General features: G+C 43.7%; 1 protein-coding gene across 4 annotated transcripts in view; it reads right to left on the reverse strand.

Annotated features, from left to right (window-relative positions):
• The window catches only part of TENM4 (teneurin transmembrane protein 4), a 799,143-nt gene that overhangs the window by 221,040 nt on the left and 557,612 nt on the right, over positions 1 to 20,491 (reverse strand). The window lies entirely within an intron of this gene.

Below are 20,491 nucleotides of genomic sequence, written 5' to 3' on the forward strand. Positions count from 1 at the left end.
ATATGAACAGACAGTTTACAGAATAAGAAATACAAATGCCTCTTAATCATAAGAAAAGACTCTTGGCATCACTCATACTAAAGGAAATGTAACTCAAACTCTGAAATACTATTTTTCACATATGGTTTGGCAAAAATTAAAAAAGTTGAAAATATACTATGTTGGCAGAGAATGGGAAGCAAGCATTCTCATACTTCACTAGTGTGAGAAGAAGCTGGTGGAAACCTAGGGAGGCAATTTGATAAAAGCTACCACATTTAAAACACACACTTTAGCCAAGTTCGAAAGTTTCCAATTCTACAAACTTCTCCAGATATATCATACATACGCTAAATGATGTGCATGAAGGTATTCACCACATCACAGTTTGTAACAGCAAAATATTAAAAACCAGTTTGTCAACAAGGGGCAAGATAAGTGATATCCCCATAGCAAAATCATATGCAACCATAAAAATGGGTGAGGAAGCTCTTTATGCATTTTTTCTGGAAGGAAAACTATAATATGCAGAAGTGTATTTACTATACTACACTTGGGTTAAAAAAAATCCCTGTATGTGTAACAACATTTCTGGAAATACATGAAAGACACTGGTAATAGTGGGTGTGTCGAGAGAAAAAAATGCAGAGTAGCATGGGGGGAGGCAGAAAGGAGATTCGCTTTTCACTATGCATCTTTTGTACATTTTTACTTTGTACCACGTACATGCATTTAGATTTTATATTTTTTTCTAAGAGCAACTGCTAAATAGTTGTACAACAATTTGGAAGAGACCATAGGATGCCAAAGAATGAACATCACTCCTTGAGATGCACAGTGCCCGAGAAAGCTAGGAAGCCTGTTTCCAAAGAGCTTTGTGAACCAGTGCAAAATGTCTGCTTAGATCCCATCCTAGGAGTCAGGACTCGGGCCTTATATATGGTCCAGACTCACCTCTTCCGGGATTCCTACCCTAATTCCCCATACATGGAGTTAGGCACTCAAGGCCCTGGACTCCTATGGCATCCTGTATGGTAGCACTTCCCCCATTGCTCCATTGATGCACATTTCTGAAACCCCACTCTATGGTAGTTTCTAGAGAGCCAGAATTGAATTAGATAGTCCTTGCTTTGATAAGCTTACAGTCAAGTAGAAAAGGTGGACAAATAAAGTCTATTCAGAAGGACTAGAAGACCCCAAGGGAGTAACTGATCTGTTAGGAGGGCCAGGAAGATAGAGAAGGGTCTACAGAGAGATGAAGGCCCATAAGTCGTATTTACTAAGAGCCAACTGTGTGACAGGCAGTGTGCTGGGTAACTTGTATACATTACACGTAATCCTCACGGCAACCTTGCCAAACCCAATTTACAGAGGTGCATGTTAAGGCTCAAAATATTAGTTAAAATGATGATAATTATAAACCTATCATTTATTGAGTTCTTACTATGCACCAGGCAATGTGCTAAGAGTATTTAAAGCAATATTTCCTTTAACTCTCAAAGAAAGATGAATATAATGACTCCATTTACAAGTGCAGAAACTAATACACAACAAGACTAGCATATATAAGGTTAAATGGCTAACAAGTGGCAGAGTCTAGACTAGAACTCTACATTGTCCAAACCCTGAGAACACACACCCATCAGTGCTTGTCTTCCTGGTGTGAAGGCTCAGGCTCTACCCATGTTGCTGGGCCAACTCTCACTAGCTGTGTCTAGCAAGGGTGTTATAAAGACATCCCTTTTTAAACATCAAATAGTTTCCAAGGCTTTTTTTATTTTTACAGTTTTGGCCGGGGTTGGGCTTGAACCCACCACCCCCCGGTATATGGGGCTGGCGCCCTACTCCTTGAGCCACAGGCATCACCCAATTTCCAAGGCTTTTAAATCTCTTTTAGGTAGCAACTGAGAATCCTGTGAGGTGGAGAAGTTGTGTTACTCAGCCCCCGTTTATGGGAGATGTCATAGATGGTGGCTTTGAGGGGCTGTGTGGCCGCCTTCAAGACATGACAAACTATGGAGGAGCCTGGAGCACAGGGTCCCCCCTCTGATTTCTAGTCCAAACAGGATCCCTTAGTAACACACACAGGTCTGCTTTAGCTAGCAGGCCTCACTCTGCTCACAGCAACGGATCCAATCTTTTGCTTTTGCTTTGGTTACTGTGATGCAGGGAAAAGGGTGCTGGACCAGAAGCCAGAAAACTAGTTTTGAATCCTAACTGCCACTTCCTAGGTGAGCCTCTCATCTGAGCAACGGGTATAGAAATCTCAAAAGACTGTCGTGTCAAAGCAGAAAATATGTGGCAAAATGCTTTGCAAACTGTATAGCTGTGTGATGAGCGTATTTTCTGACCACGGTATTTGTATCATTGATGCTAATGAACTGACCACAGTTGCTGGCGCTTAGTGAGCACCTTTTTAGGCAGCAGACACCATGAGAGGTGTTCTATACTCTCGCTGCTTCCTCTGTGTTGTTGAGGATAGTAACAGGACACTCAGCTTGCCTGCTGGGAATGAATGCTCTCCCAACCGAGGCTGAGTTAGCTCACATCTCTGCTCATCTTTTTACCATTTCAATCTGCATATTGGCAAATCCAGAGGTAATGGAGAACTGTTTGAGCTACAGACAACTCAGATGTATGCAGTTAAATGAGTAGTGCTTCTTTCCCCATTAGGATCAATTATCTCATCTGAGTGTGCAAAAGGGCTGTCTTGTTAAAAGGTCATGAGACTTAACTAATCCCAGAATGAATAGAATTCTTACAGCTTGGTGAAGAGAAACATTTTTATTGTCAAAGCTTTCTCTTATTCTTAACAAGATGCAAAATCAAGTTCTTGCTTGAAAAAAAAAAAAAATATGCTGAGGGGAGAAATAAACCAGGGAAAAAAGTGTTGCATGTGAAAATGATCAACAGGTCTGGGGTCCCAGGGTTAAGTTAGTTAGGGCAAGAAAATCCAAGATGCCAGCTCCCCTTCCTGTCCACTTAGAACCTCTGGCCGTCACAGAGGTCCAACAACTCTGTCATCTATGGAAGATGCTCTCCTGAAAACCACCTGGGAAAGCAAACTGTGTCTGACTCCAACTTAGACTGATTCTCTTAGGAAACATAGCCAGGCAGAAATAATTTTGGAGGCCAGTGGGGAGGAAAGGAAACCCAGGGTCACCAAGACTGGAATGAGAAATGGCTAACTGAAATCTACGGTTTAAACACAAGAGTAGGATGAGGCAGAGATTCAGAGATGTAGAGTTTGGCCAGCAATGTTGTCTTAAAGTCAAAATAAAGGGGACACTTAATCTGTGGTCCAGGGTCTTAAATATGAGCCATGCTAGTGATCCCTCAATTATTTCCTTGTTTGGCTAGTGGTTAATTTTACAGTTCTGGGTCATGGGAGAGGGGAAGTGAGAAGAGAGAGGGACAGTTTGCTCTTCTCTTCTTCCCAAATGACACAAGACATGCTCAGCAAGAGTCTGCTCATGAAATACGTATGATCAAGCGACTACTCTCCTTTACCCTTTCTGATCGTCATAATAATAATAAACAAAATTAGCAGCATTTGAACACATACTGTCTGCCAAAAGCTTTATTTCCATTATTCACTTTCACTCTTACATAAAGGAATTGGAATAGACATACAGCTATAATGACATACTTTGATTTACTCAGAGAGGTCAAGTAAGTTACCCAAGACTGCAGAGCCAGTAGAAATATAGGGTAAGTTTCAAACTCAGGAGCCTATGTTCCCAAACCAAGCCTCCTCTTTTACCTTTTTTATTTTAAATTGAAGGTAAAATATGGACAAAATAAAGCCACTAGCAAATAAAGTTTGAAACAAATGTTTGGGGGGTCCTGATATGGTCATAATAAATAAATATTTCTTGACCTACAGCAACCCTCATTTAAATCAGTACATAGCAGTAAGTGCACATTACCCAAACGATTTAGAAATAATAATTAAAAATTAAAAAAAAAAAAAAACACAACTAAGAAATACAAATGGTTCTCCCTAGCCTGCTAAGAATTGATCAGACCACTGAAACAATATAAATTACAATCATTAGGCCGGGCGGGTGACTCATGGCTGTAATCCCAGCACTTTGGGAGGCAGCAATGGGCAGAGCTCAGGAGTTCGAGACCAGCCTGAACAAGAGCAAGACCCTGTCTCTAAAAATAGCTGGGTGTTTTGGCAGGTGCCTGTAGTCCCAGCTACTTGGGTGACTGAGACCAGAAAATTATTTCAGCCCAAGAGTTTGAGATTGCTGTGAGCTATGCTACTACAGCACTCTACCAAGGGCAACATAGTGAGATTCTGTCAAAAAAAAAAAATTACAATCATTATATTCACCTTATTCCCTGAAAAATTAATGATAACCACCTATCATTACGATTACCTATATTATATCTTGTGTTGTGTCTTTATAACAGTTGTGCAAAACTCTCAAGTACACTGAAAGTGACCTAGATAAAAAACTTGACGCTGCTTTTCCCAAGAGACTAGTTTGTAATTCAATAAAAAGGTGAAAAGATGCTAAAGAGTTGAGAAAAAGGCTGTGGGAAGGTAGTGGCTTCACAGAGATTACCCACATTGAAATGTTAATGATTTCTAAAAGCCAGGAGCCAGGGTGAGAGACATTCTGATTCCCTTGGCTCTGGTCAATCTGATCCCAAGGCTGACATTTTCCCATCTCCTTTTCCTGCCTAGGGAGACTTGAGAGATGGCTCAGAGAGTGCAGGCTCTATGTTGACATTTTTAAGAAATGCTCCATAGATGTTCAGACGTTGAAGCCTCCCCCCAAGACCTGGCCTGCAGGAGGCAAGTCTTTGTGTGGACAAAGATGTCCTGATGTTTTTATGTGGGAGTCACCAGCCTAAGTACAGAAGAGTTTCTGCTGTTGAGATGCCCACTTCCCCTCCAAAAAATAAAACACAGGACCCTACCTGCACCTGTGTATTAGCAGCTCCAGGGAGTGACTAGAGACGTAAGGAACTGTGGATTCAAGTGATATTTTTGGTTTCAGAAGGCAGTGGGAAAGAAAACCCAGCCACACAGCTACCGATTTTTCTAGTTCATATTAGTGCTCAGCTAAAAAAAGGAAAAATAGAGTCATTCCTATAAAATCAAAGTCACTTGAATTCTTTGACTTATAGTCCTCTAATGGGGGTGGGGGTGGGGAACAACAGAGTTCATTCCCAAGGTTCTGTTCTTGGTTTTGCTACAAAGCCATAACATCCAAATGTTCCACACCAAGAAGCTGTATACACAGAGATGTACGTGGCAGCATAATTGGAAAAAAATGGGAAGCAACCTAGATGCTTTTAATGCTCCTCTAACAACAGGAGAACAAGTTAGCTAATTTACGGTACAGGTACTAGATAGAATACAAGACAATTATTATAACAAATAACTATGACAACCAGCAGCGAGGGAAAATGCTTAAGATCCAATGTTAAGGGGGAAGAACAGGAGGACACAGCATTGCATGTTTTTCCTGATTGCATCTCTGTATAAGCAGGTACCACGTGTGCATGTGAAAAAGAAATCTATAAAGAAAAACATAAAAGTGACACCAGGCTTCGAATTACAGTGGTAGAATTCTTTTCTAGTTTCCAAACTCACTTCAGTGCAACTAAAAATACTACAACTTAGTGCCAGGAGTAATAGGTAGAAAAGGATAAATGGGGGAGGGGAGGGCAGGATCCTAACTTAGAGCACACGCTGAGGGTCAGACACTACCCAAAGGGAACTACTGTGCTTTCTCATTTAACCCTCACAGAAACCTGGAGAAACTTTTTACAAATGAAGAAACTGGAGGCTCAGAAGAGACACCACAACTTGCCGAAAGACACACAGATAAGAAGTGATAAGGACATTTTAAGCTAGATCTGATGGGTTCCAAAGTCCAGGCTTTCTTTCTGGCATATCACAATGTTGATGAGTTATAATGCCTGAAATTACATTAAAATTTAAAAGAATTAAAGCAGGCTCAGCACTTGTAGCTCAGTGGTTAGGGTGCTGGCCACATGCACTGGGGCTGGCGCGTTTGAACCTGGCCCAAGCCTGCTAAACGACGATGACAACAACAACAACAACAAAATAGCTGGGTGTTGTGGCTATAAGTAACAGTAGTTCCAGTTACTTCGGAGGTTGAGGCAAGAGAATTGCTTAAGCCCAAGAGTTTGAGGATGCTGTGAGCTGTGACACCACAGCACTCTACCCAGGGTGACTCTGTCTCTAAACAAAAGCAAAGCCTTTGCTAGTGGCATAGCCAGGTTGGGTCTTTTGAAATGGTTGTCCAGGGGCTCTCTTCTCAGGGTTAAAGCACGGGACCCTCATTCTTTCACTTCTGACTGCCTGACCCATGGCTGATCCCCACAACCAAAGCCTTCTGTGTAAGTGTGAGAAAGAAGCTTGGCTGGGGGCAGAGTCAGTCTGCCAGATTGGATCTATTTAAAGCACTCAGAACTTGTTCATTTACTGGTTTTGTGACTTTGGGTAGAGCACTTACCCCCTCTGAATCTCAGTTTCCTCATCTGTAAAATAAAGATAATAATAACCCACCTCAAAGGATTAAATGAGATGAGCATGTAATTTGCTTAGGACTCAGCCTGGCTCTTAGTAGGAGCTCAGTGAATGGCAGCTGTGTCATCACTGTCACTGTGCTACGCTGACTTCCCTATTTCTATATCTACTGAAGACTTTAAGCCAGCTCTATCACAATACCTTTTTTCTCCTTTTTATATGTTCCCCATAATTTCCCTCCTGTGTCAACTGCGAATGTCTTTAAGCAGAGGGTCCTCTCCTGCTCCCGTCAGCTGACAGACTTTGGGCATGAGAACTAGAGATATTTGCCCAGTGGATGAAACAGCTTTTAAAAGCAGAATTGCTATAAAACAGTCTGACAGGATCCCACTGGTGACTACGTGGGGCTAATTTTAAATCAAGTAAATATATTGCTTTTCCTTCTCTCACTGGATAAACTTGACTGCAACAATCAAAGCTACTGTCTCTCACTCCCAAATTCAGTGTTTTCGGGAGAATGGACTCGGGCACAGTTACTCATTTTTCTGTAGAATGCAACATTGGGGGGAAAGAGGACTTTCAGCAAGGAGTCACAGACAGCTGCTTCATGTTTCTATAAATCAAGGCAGAGACAGAGGACCAGGCGCGGTCAGCCATGGATGCAGGGAGCAGGTGTGCCCACTGTGAGTATGAAGGAGATATACCAGTCTAACCAGATGGCACTGGCAACTGGGAACAAAACCTAATTTGTACAGAATAAACTGCTATCATTGCAGTAATAGAATAAGAAAGCTGTCTTTCCTGGGCACTTTTCACCCACAGGCTCTACTCTTCTGTATGTAAGCAAGTTAGGAGTCGGCCACCTCCCATCTTTGGACTGACCTCAGCCCAGTTATCTGACCTCTCCCTGCCACAGTCCCAACACTGTGCTGGTTCCACAGTCAAGAAAAGGACCGTGAAGTGCAGCGGTGACGAGCACAGCCTCTGCTGCCCAGCAGACCTGTGCTCCTGCTCTGGCTCTGATGTTTATAGCGACGTGCCTGTTTCACACTTGTGAGCCTCAGTTTCCTTATCTATAACTGTGATAATATCACCTAGCTCTACGAGTTATGGAGATGGAAAGCAGTGATGTGTTTCGGGACCTTAGGACAGTGCTTGGTGGTCACCGATGCCTACCTCCAGATGCCTTCCTCAATGCCACCACCACCATCCTCTCTGTCGCACACCGAGGTCTTTACTGTGAAACTGAAGGACACAACAGGACTCAAGGGGGTGGACGTTTGCTCTGGTGTGGGAGGTGGTTGTTACAACTGACTTTCCAGGTCCCTGGGATCTGCCAATCCACTCACTGCACAGAAGTAGAGGCTCAGGCTTGAATGTGCATTTGTGGCAGGGCCTGCGACTGAGCTGAGCCCAGGTCTTCAGACTCCTAATTCAGAGCTCTTTCCACTCGGACCCTGTTACTGAGTCACAGCAGAAAGCCTTGCTAAGAGCAGAGTAGCCAGGCCCTTCACTGTTCTTCCATCAGACACTGCTTCCCACATGAAGGGAGTCCTGTCCTCAGTCTAAAGTCAGAGGAATGAACCCAAAGGCCAGGCTGTGTCAGGGCATCACATGGCCCTCTGTCAGGGCTGGGATTATTCCTCCCATTTCTGCCATTTGGCACCTTGTCCACAGCAGTGAAGAAGAAAGGGAGGGAAGGAAGGAGACAGAGGCAGTGAGGATTATTATTAAAATAATAATAGCTCCCACTAATTAAAATTTTATCCTACATGTGACATAATGCTGGTATATTCACAGTTACCATGTCATTTAAACTCACAGCTCTTTAAGGTAGATGCTACTGGCTTGGTGCCCGTAGCACAGTGGTTATGGCTCCAGCCATATACACCAAGGTGGTGGGTTTGAACCCAGCCCAGGCCAGCTAAACAATGACAACTGCAACCCAAAAAAAAAATAGCCAGGCACTGTGGCGGGCACCTGTAGTCCCAGCTACTTAGGAGGCTGAGACAAGAGAATAGCTTAAGCCCAAGAGTTTGAGGTTGCTGTGAGCTGTGATGCCATAGCATTCTACCGAGGGCAACAGAGTAAGACTCTTTCTCAATAATAAAAAAAAAAAAGGTAGGTGCTACAGGCAGTCCCCAGGTTATAAATGAGAAAGGTTTTGTAGGTTTATTTTTAAGTTGAATTTGTATGCAAGTTGGAATAGTTATGTTAACCATAACTGCCCCTTTTGTAAGTTGGATATTTGTAACTTGGGGACTGCCTGTATTAGTAACCCCATTTTATAGATTAGGTTCCTTAAAAAAGAGCTATAGGGCAGAGCCCGGGGCTCAAAGAAGTAGGGTGCCGGGCCCATATACGGGATGTGGCAGGTTCAAACCTGGCCCCAGCCAAAAACTGAAAAAAAAGAACAAAAACAAAAAAACCCCAGAGCTATAAAGTACTTGTTATTAATATTAACTTAATTTTACATCTCTGGAAAACCAAGCCTCCGGAATTGTCTACAATTGCACCAGTGTCAAGGTCCCAAACCAGCTCCTAATGACTCTACAACCTAAGCTCTTCTTACATCATCCTCAAGGAAGCGCAGGAAAAGGCTTCCATTTAGTCCCGATCCGAATAAAAGTGCAGTTTCTGATCACATCACCGCCAGCAGTGCAGACATTCAAGGCAGCAACTCACACAGAGGAAGTGCTTTAACCTCGTAAGAAGCCCACAGTCTGTCCTTCCTACTCTGGCCTAAGATCCAGGGATCAGAGAAACCCAAAGGATGGCCTGCCTGCCCCAGCTGCTCTGCCGGTATGTGTGGCAGTAATGGTCTCCAGCAGCACCACGAGACAACGCTGGGTCTGGGAGAGCGCCTGTCATTTCCCCAGAGCCAGGGGAGGACTGGCACAAAGTTCTGCCAGTTGGATTTCTTCCTCTGCAGGGTTGTATCTGAGTGTAAGCACTATTCACAAGGCTATCAAAAGCATCACTCCATGGAAGATGTTATGACAGAGCAAAGGACCCACCTCTCGCTATGACATACTGTCCCCTCCTTCACTTGTGCTAATGATCAAATGAAGCAGGAGAAAAAGGTTGGTTCAATTAGTGCTTGGGAGCTTATAAAAGGAGTCGATGCCTGTTACTGTGTTCCATCGTCATAGCCACCTGGAAACGTACCATTACTTGGCTCTGCGCAGCAACCCTTCTGTTCCCTGATTTCCTTTGGCATTATCAACCAACCATGTAACTGATTTTTTTTTTCATGATCAAAGTTAATTAGGAGGTGGTCCCCACTGTAGCTCAAATGGAGTTTTAATTTGTGTATATATTATTAGGATAGGCCTTTTCCCTTTGGAACATTTGCTTCAGTGAGAGGAATGAGGGCAGACAGCTTAACGTGGAGCCTGCCACCCGGATTTGTAACTTGGGATAATATTTCTTTATAATGAGAAGCATTTTGAAAGAACACTTTAAAATCTCACAGAACAGAGTGTTTGATGTCCCTCTCTGACTCCTACAGCTTCCTGGTCTCTTGCCCCACAAGCAGTTTCTAACCTTCTGGGACCATATCACACTTTCTTTCCCCGCCTTTGTGCCCAGAATAAGACTCGATAAATGTGAATTCTCTGGTTTTCCTCTTTGATGATACATAGACTCTTGGTTGGGTTCAGCAGGTGGACTAGAAGTTTAAGGCAGTGTGGAATTCCAGGCACCATGATAATGATCATGACAATGAAAACAATGATAACGATAATGTTCACAGCAGCTCCGTTAATTGGGAGCTATACTGTGCCAAGAACCATGCTGCGAGTGTTACGAACGGTATCGTTTAATTCTCACAAAGGGCTATGAAGTAAGTAGCATTATTACCCTCATTTGCAAGGTGAGGAAACTGAGTCTCAAAGAAGTATAACAACTTGGCCAATGCTACCATTTAATTAGAGGTACAGAATAAACTCAGATATGGGTTAAATAGAGATTGATCTGTCACTAACCATTATACTACATTGCTTTAATGGTTTGGTATAAAACAGTGGAGATGACAAAAATGAGGGGAAAAGAAGCCAATCTCATTGTCATATGGACCTGTCTTATTTCGGTCAAATTTTGTTGACAGTATTTCTCTGAGAATGGACACTTGAGGTCATATCTCTTCGGAACAGAAAGGACTTTAACAGAGCATGTTAAATGTTCACGGGACACAACATCTGATGGGCCACCCTAACTCTCACCGGCCAGGAGTCTTCCTCTGTGTGGAGTCCTTGTTCTTTGAGCACATCAGCAGGTGTGTGCTGCTTTACTACTCTGATCCTCAGCATTTTTATCTATGGAAATGCAAATAATATAAAACCATCTCCTAAGTTCTCAGAAAGATTCAGTTTAATGAAGGTGGTTTATAAAGTGTAAACATTACTATTATATTGCTTAATAGTGAGAAAGGACACTCAAATATTCTAATTAATATAGTCTGTGCTTAATATACAGACTGATGTGAAGATTTATATGTGAAACTAACAGCACAGTTTCAGTTCTATACAATTAAGTGTGTGTACAGAACTATGTCATAGACTTAATGCATTACAGAAAAGTTAGGGGGGTTTTCATATTGAGGGGGCAATATAAGGAAATGCAGTTCATAATTCTATACCATGTGTGGGGTGCTCCAGAAGATCAAGGGATTCGAAAGACCTCACAGGAGGGCAAAGTGTGTATTACACATTTGCCTAGCTGCACCTCATCAGCACTCACTGTGATTTCTGTATATCTACATTCAAAGTCTGCAGTAAAATAGAACAGAAGTACACACAGAGGCCCACAGACAGGTAACCCATGACGCGGATGTGTTAATGTACCGTCTTCTGACACAGGTGCCAAAAATAGCCAGCATTTCTGTTTTCCTTTGCTTTTGTTTAGGCTGTTCCGTCTTCCAGAAAGCCATTCCTCTCTTCTTGTTCAATATTTTTCTTGATTTACAAGCTCAATGACTTATGGGGCAATTTCACTTGATCTTCCTGGTTAGAGAGAAATGCTCTCTCCTTCGGGATCCCATGGGCTAAGGTTCAAACATCAGTGATATATGTTAATCATCTGCCTGGTACTGCCATCAGCTCCTAACACATCTAGCTTTACCTAAAACTATGGATGGCCAGGGCAGCCATGCCAGCTTACCCAGCTCTGTCTGCTCCTCACAGCCCAGGATGTGATCTAGCAGATAACCTCAGTGAGTGATCGCCACCATTTTAAACCTGAATTTGGGGAAGCTACCCCTTCATAATCCCAGATTACCGAAATCCCTATATCCTGGGATGGCCCTTGGCTGCTAAACCCAAGAGGGCTTAAAATCTCTAGGTGATCCAGATGCTGGGAAGTGTAAGAATTGAATTTCCTCTACACCCACTATGGGCCACCCATGGGCCTAGACCCTTTGCAGACAGTCTTTCATTTAATGCTCAAAACACTTAGATATTAGTTGGCATTCTACTAATGAGGAAACCAAGACTCAGAGAGATTATAAAACTTGTCTAAGCTGGGGCTGGAGTGCAGGCCTTATCTGGTCCAGAGTCTGCGCTTCCCTACTGCTTTCTTTAGAAGGATGAAGCTGTTTAAGTCTGGTTGTGTTGGTTTACTGACGGGAGGAGGCACTGCATGCAAGGAAAAGCCCCCTGCTTTCCACAGCCACCTTTCCTCTCACTGCCCCTTTCTTTCTCTGCCTGGAAGAGTGGCTGAGATCTGCTTCCCACCTCTCTCTCAGGCCCTGGTGTACTCAAGCTCCCCTCTACAAGGCTAGGCATTCACAAAGTAAAAGAACAGCCATCAGGGAGATGGTTTCTTCTTTTTTTCTGTGCTTAAGTGCAATTAAATTATGTTATTTCACAGTAATTAGCCTAGAATAAAAATAAGATTCAGGGAAAAGCCCTTTCCAATCTGACAATCTGTAAAATCAACTCTTGGCCACACTCTCCGGGTGAAGTTGTAGAGGAACAGTGGCTATGACACTGAACATGACAGTGTCTGCTTGCGTGGAGCTCACAATCTAATGGTGAAGACGGATACTAAACAATGTCATAGTCATTCAGTAGCAATTGTGTGAATACCACGAGTACTAGAAAAACATACAACTGGGCTCCTGGCTTAGAGTGAGGGCTCAGAAGAGCTTCTTTGAATAAGTGACATCTGATTCAAGCTAAGTGCTTGAAAAAGAGCTGACTGTGGGGAGAGGGATGGAAAGTGGCAGGTGGTTTCACTCTAGGGATCCTTCAGCCTCTGTGGCCCAACCCCCCACCTCCCACCATTAACCTGGCTGACCTAAGATCAGACGCAAAGTCCTATACTGGTGGGGCTGTGAGGAAACTGGATACCTGGCTGGGGGCCCTGGAAGGTAGTCCTATCTTTCTGAAGAGGATCCAGCAGTAACCCTCTTTATTAAATTCTCCTCAAGAGCTTTGAACTGCTGCTCACACCTGTGACACAGGAATCCTAGTCTGAATATTACACCCTCCCCATGATAATCCAAAGAAGAAAACAGAGCAGAGACACAAAGATGTTCACAGAAGTGCTATTTATAACAGTATCAGGAAGATCAGGAGTATAATAAGAAAAAGAAAAAGATGAAAATACAGGGTATCCCAGTTACCCCTAAAGTCACCATACATAGGGAAAATGGGAAATTGTAGCTAAATGTACCTTTATGCACAAAATATTCATTATAAAATTTTACAGGGAGGTGGCCAGAGGCTGACAATGAGGAGAGGGGACTGACTACAAAGGCACATGAGGGAACCTTCTGGGTGACAGAAATGTTCTGTGTTTTGACTGGAGTGGTGGTGATGCAACTCTACCCATTTGTTGGAATTCGTAGGATGGTTCAGCTAAAACTGTTAATTTATCTCGATAAATCTGATTTAAAGGAAGTGGTCTGGGCCTGGTGGCTAAGAGTGTCAAAGGTAAGGGAATCTTGCCTGAGCAGTGGTCTGGGTCTCAACCCTGTGTTAGGCCCTAGAAGTACAGTCGGAGCCTTGCATGTTGCTAAGGAAATGGTAACAGGTGGGGAGATGGCGTCATCCCTTTGCCCACCACACTCACGCTCTATCCTCCAGTCTGCTCTGTGCCTGGGAAGGCCGATCCACGCCTCCTGGATCAGCGGCTCCCCTCGCGTCTGGCTTCTAGGTGGGTTCCACCAGTGGGAGGAAATGGTAGGTAGGAAGAGAGTGAGGCTGAGACGTGTGTGTCTGTTCCCTGGCTCCCTCAGCCCTGTCCCTCTCCTGAAGCTCACAATCCCTGCCAAGCAGCCGTCTTTCATGGCTTCCTTCTCTAGGTCCTGGTAACCAGCCCTTCCCCTGCTCATTCACACCTGAGCAGTAACAGTACCCCTATGTCATTAGGCTGGGCTAGCACTATTCCTTGACACACAGCCCTCCCTTTTTTAATTAGCCTCTTTAATAAACTCTTTTCAAATAAAACCAAATGAATAATCAAACAAACCAACCCCACAAGCCACTGCCCGAATACTTCCTTTGCCAGGAAGATCACCACCAAACTCTTCTACCCTGGGGCAGGTCCACAAACTGGAAAACACTCTTTCATGCTGAGCTGAACTTAATGAGTGGCTTCACTTTAGCCAGTCTTTCATTTGTTCGTTTGGATTCCTATTGTACAAATGAAGAAACTATAGCTTCAGGATGACAGGTCCTTGCCCAGGTGACCTGGCCAGTACTGACAGAAGGATGGGGCAGACGAGATCATCGGTCTACAGGCTGGGGACTTAATCCCTGCTCCTCTCATTCCAGACTCAGGAGCACCTAGGTCAGTCCACTCCACATGGGCGGCTCCCCTGTTAGAACCTTCTCCCCGAGAGCCCACAGTGGCCTTCCCATCATTGTCACCTCTTGGGCTGCCTCTGCCCTCCTGCAGCCTGGCAGAGCGAGTTGGCCCCCTTCCCCTACAGTAGCAGTTCAGACAATTGCAGAGAACCCTGCTGGTCTCCTAAATCCTCCTTCTGGGGAGCTGGAATGTATTTGTCTGGGTTCTGTTATAGAGAGAACTATCTATATATATCTGCTATTAGCAATTCCCATAGAGCAGCATGAAGGATCAATCTTGGAGAGAAAGGTGTTAATGCAGGATCCTATATCTTTATCACTTTTTCCTCCTTCTAAAAGACCATGTTCAATCATCTCCATTTCCCATTCTGTGGGCTATAAAACTAAATCTACAGCTTCTGTCCAAAGGCCTGATGTAAAGTCAGAGAGAAAGGAAGGAAAATGAGCCTTATTATGCGCAAATAACACCCAGGCCCAAAGTGCAACAGGCCCAAGCATATGAAGACAACAGCATCTGAGGTCCTGACAGTGCATGAGCTGAACCAGAGGGACATAATTTGATGGGGGTGGGGGATGCTCTTTCTGTAATTTTTTTCTCTACTCATCTCACAACCACTTCACCTGCACCTGAGCCCCAGGACATAAAATGCATAGTTACGCCACCACGCTTCTGCTTCTGCCCGTCCTGTTCTGCCTACACTAGCCGTGGCAGTCTTAACCATCTTGCAAGGTCTTTTGCTCCAAGAAATCTCACTAAGCACAACGACCTTGCACCAGGCTTTGTGCTAGGGGTTGAGTATGCAGCAGAAATGGGGGCGTGAGAACAGTTAGACTTCCCTTCTCAAGGGAAGCGGAGTCTAATATCTCCTCTGACTGGCTTGCTGCCCTGCTGAAGTCCAGCGTGCACCGAGAACTGTGAGAGACCTTGACAGAACCTGCACAATTCCATGCAAATCACACTCAAGGCCCAAGATCACCTCCATCAATATTTCCCAGATAGCCTTGAGAAGTGGGTGACTCAGCCTCTCTGAGGCCAAGAACTGCAATAATATCCAACAAGCAAAGCTAAAAGCTGCCTTTTGAAGAGCAGCAATTAAGCATTAAGCTTAGCAACATTCTCACTTATAAATTAAACTATCACCACTTCAAGCAAGGGTTCTATTTTTTTTTCTATTTTTTTATAATCCACAATCAGCTTCTGGTGGAGGTGAAAATGTGACCTAATTTTTAAAAAGGATCCCTCACAGCTGCTGTGCGTGTAGGAATATTCCATTATAGTTACCCAGAGGCTGCTGCATCAAATGTTTGTGCCTCCACCCTTTACGTTATGGTGCAATTTCCTATAGGCAGAGAACCAAATGCCACGAAGGGCTTCACAGGGTCATCTAGTCCCACAGTAGTCTAGGTGAGGCCCCTGGAAAGGTCACAACAATCTCCCACGGCCACCAGCAAGAGAGGACATCTCCTTGGTTACATCATTTCATTTAGTCTGCTCAGCAACCTTCTGAAAGCAGTACTGGTATTCTTCCCACCTCACAGAAGAGGAAACCAAGACTCAAAAGGTTACACAGGTGAAGAGTGGCAGAGCTGAGATTTCCACCGACTTGCTTGGGTTCCAAATCCTGAGTCTTCCTGAGGAGAACACCATGCTGCCTTAGAAGATCATGGTCACTGCACTGCTGACCTACAAGGGGACCTGGGCTGGATGACCAAACAGCGCCAGGGCACACTGACATCTTCTTTCAAATGTGAAGCTGTTCCTGGTTTCCATAATATTGACAAGCCTTTTTCGTCTTCTATTCCAAAGGTCTATCTGGCACGACAGGTGCTTAAACAGTCCTCAAGATATTAATCCACGGCTCTTCTGCGTCACCTGGTGTCTATTTTTTTACATAGAGATTCAGATTGCGAGGGAAGCTGTCACTTTTATCTGGACAGAGGCAAATGGCAATGAAGCAAAGATCAACTTTTGTCCTAGCTAAAGAAATAATGTGAGGTACTTTTTAAGTGATGATTCCTCCCATGGCTGCTTCCTAAGAATGTCAAGATGTCCCTACAAATGTTTTCTGACAGGTTCCCCTGGTTATTCTGTCAGCTGCAGCACAGGCCGGGAAGCCTGTAGGCATTACAGCAGACAGGCCTGGTCCAAGTTCAGTGACACTTGGGAGTCCCTGATACTCTTTTATATGTGATACTAATGGTACCAAAAATACTATAAAAATAATAATTTCTAACTCTGTGCCAGGCAGTGGGCTAGGTTCTTGATGCAAATTATCTTACTGGAACTTCATGACAACGCAGTAAAGTAGCCACTGTTATTATCCTCATTTTATAGACACAGAAACTGAGGCTGAGAGGGATTATGACAACTCGCCTGATGTCACAAAGCTTGTAAGCAGCAGAGCTCAGATTTGAATGCAGGCAGCCTAATTTCAGGACCCACACTGTCGACCATGACGTTGTTTTGGTTTCCTGGGCTGTATTTGTGTTAATCATCCCAGCCACAACTGTTATAAGAGCTATGAGCAAAGTAGAAACTGAGGTTCAGAGAAGTTAAGCAAACTGCCCAAGTTCACACAGCCAGCAAGGGACAGAGCCTGGGTCTGGGACTCCACATTGCCTGTTCAAGCCCAGGATCTCTGGAGCAGAGTGTCTGGGAGCATAAACCCCAAGTCACAGTTGAATCTCGGTTATCATCTACTGGTTGTGTGACCTGGACAAAGTTGCAAACTTCTTTGAGCTTTATTTTCCTCATCTAGAAAACAAAGAAAGTGATACTCATCCCACAGAATTGTTGTGAGGGTCTAGTGAGGTGACATACATAATGGGCTTGGCCTAATGCTGGGTACACAGTAAAAATTCAAAAGACTAAATACTAGGATCGGAAAGTGATGGTATGAGAATTAAGAGTGTGAGCCCCAAAGAGGAAAAAATTTAAAAAGCATCAGTTCAAGACCTAGAGTGCCTGTGGCTGCGTGGATCATAGTCCAAACACTGACCGCGTGACAGTGGGTAAATTACTCGAGCTCACGGGGGCTCAGTGTCCTCATCTGTCAATTGGGGATACTAAGCCATGGAGTTGTTAGGAGACTTCATGAGAAAACACAAGTAACGTGCTAAGAACAACAGAGGCATGCAGACAGCACACAGGCAAAGCTGACTGCTGTCATTACTAACGACGAACAGTGCCAGTGTTACTGACTACTCTACACCACATCTCTTTTGGAGAAAACATTTTAAAAACAATTAGTGCTATAACATAAAGCATTGCTGCCAGGGCTGTACAAGCTTCATAGTTTGACCTAAAACTAGCCTTCCTCTCAAATTACTCCCTTTGGCTTTTGTTTTGCACCCAGATTTATTTCTTTAGAAAAGAAAAGGCAGGGTATTAAAGATCCCAGCCCCTTCCTGCCGAGAATGAGTGAACAACAACCATGCAAACTCATCTTCGATGGTGCCTTTTTAAATTGGCACTCATTGAAGACAAAAATACCCATTTTCTCCCAGAAGAGATCCCACAGCTGCCTGAAGATGGTCCCTACAATTCCCACCCCAGGCCAGAGCAGCCAAGAGCCACTGCCAGGAGAGGAAGACACGGCCCAGAGGCAAAGCCCGAGGCTCTGCAGTCTTTGTGGGTGGGAAGTGCTGACTCCTATTTCTCTATTTTCCCATGAAAATGCCTGTAAATGTATCCATAATGGAAAGGTCATCAGTTGCACAAGTTTCTCAAGAAACTTTCCAAGGAATAAACTGAATGTCAAATGGATCTGTCAGGATCACCATCTAGATAGGGCAGTCCTGGACACACAGCAGCCAAAGAAAAGTTCTCCACCCCCTCGGTTTGTGCCTCCCCTGTTGCTGGTGAGGTGACACAATTCTTACCTGGAACTTGATAGGATGTAGAAAATAATTAGAAATGAAAAGGTTATTCATAATTTTTAAATGAGTTAATTAGTAAATCCAGTCAGACACACTCATTACTGTAATTAATAATTGATTATACTTGAAATTAAACACAATTTTTCATCAAAATCTAATTAAATATCTGTGGTTTTGCCTGTTGATTAGATCACTTGGTCTGTTGGAAAGAGTCATTGTTAAGGATATTTGTGCTTGGCTGAGACAATTAATTTGATTTTTAATAATTGATAGGTCCTTATAAGTTAGTCAGCACAGCCTGTGATTATGGCCAAGCAACAAGATGTTCATCCCTTGCCCTGAGCAGCGGGAGGAGACCAGGCAATAAGGCTGCTACCTCCCCATCGCTTGACGCGAAGTTGGGAAGGTCCTCACACCTGCAGTGCCATCACCTGCGTTAGCTCACTCCAAACTCACAGATACTTCTGCTGGGGGAGTGGGCTCGTGCCTATTTTCTAGATGAGGAAATCAGAACTCAGAAGGAAAAGTGAGTTGCCCAAAGGTAAACAGCAGCTGCGTGGCACAGCCAGGAATGGATTCCAGCACTTTCAGTGGGTCTGAGCTCGTCCTCAAGACCTCCCTGAGTCTCCAGGTGACAAAAGGAATGCCACGGGCCTGTCTGACCCAACTCCTGCATGTGAACATTGAGAGTTCAGTCTTCATGTTTCTACTCCAAACGAATTTTATCAGAAGGATGTATTTATTTTTAGAAAGGACATACTGTCAGTAAGCTGACCTCTTCTGACCTGACCTTGGACCTACCCCATCCCCTCCATCCACTCTGACACTATCTTCAATGAAGCCAACAGCTTTTCCTGACTAGTTCATTGCAATAGTTTTCCACCAGGTCTGCCTTCTACCCTTTCCGTCCTCTACCCTTATCTTTGTAAAACAAAAATCTGACTACGTCCTACCACTGCTTAAAACACTCAATGGCTACACAACTGCTCATCCAGTGAGGCCCTGGACTTGTCCTCCCAGTTGGTCTTCATAATCTGATGAAACACCCCTGTATCATCTCCAACGGTACATCCCACACAACTCAAGTGCTTCAAACACAGAAAATTTTTTTGCCACCACTTCATCCTCTTTCAAGTCTTTGAAAGTTCCCTAGCTTTGAAATATCCTTCTGGCTAATGCCTACTTTAAAATTCAGCTCAAACATCACTTTTCCAGGAAGCCTTCCCTTGTCCTTTTGGCTGGGGTTGGGTATTTCTACAGACTCTGCTTTGCTGTGTAAATCAATCACTGTTTTAGATTTGCCTGATAACACAGCGATCTCCTCTTTTAAGCTACCAAGGCCTCAAGTGTAGGGACCATATCTTTAAACTTAGCACTTAGCATAGTGGCTGGCTCAAAGCAGGTACTCTGCATGATTTGCTGCATAAAAAATAAAATTCATAAAATCATCGATTCAAGGACTGTCAGTGTTGGAAGAAAAATTAAACACTGCCAGTGAAAACCCCCAGTCAGTGCTTGAATCTTATGCTTGCTAAGTGGTCACTGAGCTCTATTCGTCGTACCCTTTCTGACAGGGTGCTCAATACTTCCAACAGTAGACCTTATCTTCAGATAGTTGAAGATTAAACATGTATTCTTATTAAATGGGAGAGGAAGAAACCCATGGGATAGAAAATAAAAGCGTAATTAATCATATAAAGATATACTCTTCCTCACTGAGCTAGGATACATAGTATAAACCTTAAGACTTCAATGCAAAACAAATTAATGTCCATATGCAGCCAACTATTTGACTTTTGAACAGTGGCACTACCCGTCCAAAAGTCTACTTATTTGGGAAATATAATAATGTGAGTCAAAAACAAGAGATGTGCCATTGGCTGGTGGGGACACAGTATCAGTGGTGCCAGAAGAAATTTTCATTCAAAATAATGGTGCATAGAACCCTGCAGCCTTCACCTGTAACCCCATTTATATCAACGACACACCTCTCACAGAATCTGGTAGGCCCTGATGTCTCCCAGTTTGGCTGTTCCTTTTACCCAATGACTTACAGCAGGGTGGCAAATGGCTAATATGTCATCAATATTCTCCATGCCTGTGACCATAATAGACATCACTAATCGATCACAGAGACCCTTTTACATTGAGTAATAGCCTCAGGACCCTTTTCAACACAGCTTTCTAGGCAGCAAGAACTAATCAATCAGATAGCAGGAGAGATGAAAGAGCCATGCCATCCTGGAGCTATGAAATTCTTAAAGCCAATATCACAAGGGGAAAAGCCCCAACACACCAGAGGAGT

The sequence above is a fragment of the Nycticebus coucang genome, chromosome 14, assembly GCF_027406575.1.
Source record: "Nycticebus coucang isolate mNycCou1 chromosome 14, mNycCou1.pri, whole genome shotgun sequence".
NCBI lineage: Eukaryota > Metazoa > Chordata > Mammalia > Primates > Lorisidae > Nycticebus > Nycticebus coucang.